At 36.6% G+C, this 4,882-nt stretch overlaps 1 pseudogene; it reads right to left on the bottom strand.

Moving 5' to 3' along the window:
- Window positions 1-710: 710 nt before the first annotated feature.
- On the bottom strand, window positions 711-1,432 carry LOC103749809 (annotated as a pseudogene).
- Between the last annotated feature and the right edge of the window lie 3,450 nt (window positions 1,433-4,882).

Here is a 4,882-nt window from a genome sequence, read left to right as displayed (position 1 = left end):
GAAAGTAATGTAAAAGTAATTTATGTATGGTTTTTTTAAAGAACTTTTCCAGGACTGCAGGCATAACACTCACACATAAAATTTTGAAAAAAAAAAAAACTTTTTCTGAATAATATCATATTCAAAAATCTGACAAATCCTTTCAAATAATCACACTGAAGATATTAATAAGCTTCATATATAACAAATAGTATTTCATGTATATAATTACTAGATGAATATAAGCTATAAAGTAAAGCATTTGACAAGATCAATAACAGGATTTTTATTATACCAATGATCAAATCAGCTTTTATATGCTGGAAAACTGTTTATCATTTACTCTTTCAATAATATCAAATACTTATTAATCAAATCTGACTGAACTTTACAGCTACACCTTTGTAGTTTCAAGTATAGGCAAATTTTTAAGTAGGTACATATGTAAATGTAAAAAGAAAACGAAATACAAATAATGAAGGAATGAGCAGAAATGGCTTTTAAAAGAATAAACCAACCTTCTCTGTAATTCTGAAGCTCCGCTTTTTACTAATTTTTCTTCTTCTATTAGCATTATTCTTTCCTATATAAGTTGTAGGGTTACAGATGATGTGAAAATTACATATTGGTATCAGAAATGAATGTTGTGTTGATGTGTCTCCATAATAAGAAGTATCTTATTACACAAGCAGCTTCTGTCCTTTTAGAGGTTTCTCTGATTATTTAGGTAATTAACAAGTCCTCTGAAAAAGGAGCAGGCCAAGTATAAGGAGTATCCACCAAAGCCAATATTGTCCATGGAAATATCCAGTAAAATAATCAGAACGCCTGTCAGTAAAGATGGATGTATCTGATCGGTGACAGGCCAAATCCACAGACAGTACCAATCCTTCCAGCTACTGTTGGTGATGCAGAAAGATAAGCAAAATCCAAGCCAGTTGAAAATAAATGCCATGATATTCGCCAGCGTGAAAATGCTGTCTTTGACCACGCCAAGTTGGTCTGCGTTGCTGAAGTCGCCTCTTCAAGGACACGCTTCCTACCTGGTTCTTTGAGATGTTTCTGCTGCTGCATCTGCTATGGCAGAAGCTTCAGCCTTCTCAACTTCATTGTATGTAGGAAGAGAGGTAGCAAGGCAATGGGGAGGAGACGCACGATAAAACTCACTGTAACTTCAGTTTCTGAAGTGGTGGTACTTCACAGTGATGCTACTATAAGGTGGAGAAGAATGTTTCCAGTGCTGGTGCTGAAGAAGCAGCTTGAACAGTGGGTGTTGCTGAGTTTGAAGCGCATGGATGCTCTACAGCAGACAACGCTAAACTATCATCTTCATCGTGGAGCACCTGCTCTCTGCCCGTCTCCAGCTGGTGATGATCCATTCTGCCTGCCTAGGGATCTGGCTTCCAGCAGGTGCATCCCCTGAGTGCTCAGTTCCCTCTGCCCCTCCTGTAAACGTTGTCGCTGCCCCATTTTTTTAATATCCAGAAATTAACCTCATTTTCAGTACTTTCTCCATATATCCAGTCCATCGCTCATCCCATGGAGTCTACCTTCCTAATATTTTTAAATGGCTCACCTATTTTAATTTCTTCTTCTCCCTTGTCCAGTTTTCCCCATCTACTTAGAGTATTGGTTTTTCAGTCGCTTGCACCCTTTGGCCTTCCATTGTGGCTTGGAGCGAATGTTTTTAATTTCTCCCAAACTTTGATATCTGATTTTCTGTTGTCTAAGAAAGAGAGGCAGCAAATCTAGCCCACTGCCTTATAGAATGGACCATCCATGTGAGAGCACAGGCACAAATCTGTTTTGAACTTGGGCTCTAAAGGCTCAAATCTGTTTTGAACTTGGGCTCCAACAAGCTCTGTGCACTTCCAGTGCTTCTGTATTTTCAGAGAAATGGAATACTTAATTCATTTTTTTCTTGAGAATTAAGCAAGTTCATTTATATGGCACCTGGAATATGAAAATATTCAGTAAAATTTACTGTAAAAGTACATAGTTAAATGCTGATATCTTGGCCATGGGAAGAAGGGTTGTCTCTTCTTTGCATAGATGTTCTGCACATCTTACTATTTCCCATTCTATGTCATAATTCACAGAACTTAGTGCCATCTTTCTTGAATGTAATGTGTTCTTTTCTGTCATCAGACTCCTTGATAAAAAGTTGAATTGCCAATTCACCCAATAATTTAAATCAATAATATTGTTCCAAAAACATTTTATTTGCTTTAAAAATGTGTTAAAATATCTCTCAATGGTAGATTTTCTTTTCTTGATTTTGTGATTTTATACCTCTTCCTTTAAAAAATAACCTTAATGATGTATTAGTAGTGACAGGATAAATGTCCATATATTCAACATAACCTAATGTTAAAAAGCCAAGGATTTGATGTTATTTTGAATTAAATACAACAGTGTTTTTCTTATTTTTCACTGCTTATATTATTAAAATACTAAATAATTTGTATATACTTCTTTTTTAAAAAAACAAATAATTTATTAAAAACTTCATACATGCATACGAGGTGTTTCGATCAAATCCATGCCCACTCCCTCCCCTCCAACTCCTCCCATACTGCCCCATCGCTTTTTTCTGATAACTTCATGTACTCTTTCTTCTTCTTTTATTGATTGATTTATTTATATGGGGCTTTTGGCTACTCTAACATTCCCCTATCTGAAGAGGTAACCTTAAAATCTTTTAAGGATTAGATACCAGCTCCCAAATACTTGCGGCATTTTTGGCCTTTGGAACAGACTATGTTGCTAAGAGGGCCAAGAACAGTTTGACTTTTAGCCAAGAAACTGGCTACTTTTCTTGGGGGTCTTTTTAGCTTAACTGTCTAGCCAATTCCTACCTCCTATTCTTATCACACCATCCTCTGAAGGGGTTACCCAAATTGCCAATAGGAAATTGGGACGCAGACCATTCTGGCTTCTTCATGATGAACAGGGACTCAGGATGAGGCAATTGGAGTACCCCTTCAGTGGGTCTATCTAAAAGACTCCCAAATTGCATAACTCTTATACCCAAGAGGAAAAGAAAGTTCTTGATTGGTGAATAGGAGATGTGGAGAAAAAAAGGCAAAAGTAATTAGCATTACAAGTTCTAGACAGGGAACTAAGAAAAAAGAACAGGGAAATTTTCAAATGTCCAAATGAGAATCCATTAGAGTTTCTTGACAAGGGCTTCCAAAGCATCCCTCTATTGGGTTCTTCCTCATTTTTCTTTTGTCTTCCAAGGCTGGACTTGAGAGTTATATATATATATATATGTAAGAATGAGGGGCTGAAGAGATGGCTCAGTGGTTAAAAGCACTGGCTGTTCTTGTAGAGGACCCAGGTTCATATCCCAGCACACACATGGCAACTAACAACCATCTGTAACTCCAGTTCCAGGGGTCCAACACCCTCTTCTGACTTCTGTGGGTATTGCATGACATGGGTACACTTATACACTCATACACATAAAATAAAAAGAAATATATCAAATAATTTTTAAAAGAATGAATGCATATGCATATATATACAAATAATTATACATATCATTTATTCATATGTTTTTCAGATAAACCTGGATGTGTCATCATTTTTATTTTAATTGCATTGCCTAGATCATTTCCAAATATGTTCAAACTTGCAATGAAAGATGTGGATACCAGCTCTTTATAGCCACATTGGCCTATATGGATAATTCTTTATTAAAATTTATTTTTTACCCTGTATTCATTTTAATCTTCCACCTGAACTAGCAAAAATGTGGTGCTAATATTACACAACATCTCAATGAACTTGATATTTTTATTATTTTATTCAATATTTTTCTACTTAAAGCTTCAGTCTTCCTATCCTTTTATGAACTATGGCTATTGCCTTAATTTAGCACTGATTTTCATTTTTCTTCAATTAATGGATCTTAAAAATATGTTTAAAACCATAATACCTCTATTTTTTTAAAAAATCTGAACAAGGACAGTAAAATATTAGGCCAGAGTTATGGAGATGGCTCAGTCAGTTCCCATTTGTCTACCCGGCAAATGGGAACACTTGGGTGGGCTCATATCCCAGGACCCATGTGAAATACAGGGTGTGGCAGCATGATACTGGAATTACAGCACTGAGGGCTGGGGTGGAGATAAGCATATCTCTGAAGCTCATTGGGCATCAGGCTTAGCTGAATCAATGAACTTCTTGTGCACTAACAAAACCTATTTCAAAAATATAAAGATAGAGAGTGACTAAGGAAACACATTTGATGTCAACCTCTAGACTCCACATGCCTATCTTGGTTTCCTTTCCTGTTACTTTGAGAAATTATCCTGACAAAAGCAACTTAAGAAGAAAGTGGTTATTAGACTCACAATTCCAGGTTACAGTCCATCATTATGGGGAAGTCCAGGCAGCAGGAACTTGAAGCAACTGGACATATCATATACACAGTCAAGAGCAGAGAGCCATGAATTAATGCATGCAAGACAGTGTTCAGGTCAGTTTCTCCTTTTCATTCAGTCCAGAGCTTATCCCATAAAATGGTGAATTCCCTATTCAAGATGGTCCTTCCCACCTCAATTAACCCAATTAAGAAAATCCCACAAGGCATGCCCATAAGCCAACCTCACCTAGTTACTTCCTTTTCTTCCTTTCCCAGGTGATTGTACGTTGTATCAAGTGGACAAGCAAAACTTATCTCCACATATACCCAGGTGCATGTGCACATGCATGCTTATGTGTACATATACAAACAACACCACACATGCATCAATAAAAAATTAAAGGCTAAAAATTAAACATTTAGGTCAAATGAATAGCAGTATTGGCTATCATAGGCAGGACACATGACACTGGTATAAAATAGGTTTATGGAGAGTTTGGGACCACAGAGCCTGTGAGATACTCTGAGACA

Source organism: Nannospalax galili, unplaced genomic scaffold, assembly GCF_000622305.1.
Source record: "Nannospalax galili isolate Female #2095 unplaced genomic scaffold, S.galili_v1.0 scaffold1507, whole genome shotgun sequence".
NCBI classification, from domain to species: domain Eukaryota; kingdom Metazoa; phylum Chordata; class Mammalia; order Rodentia; family Spalacidae; genus Nannospalax; species Nannospalax galili.
This window is presented reverse-complemented; position numbering and strand designations above follow the sequence as displayed.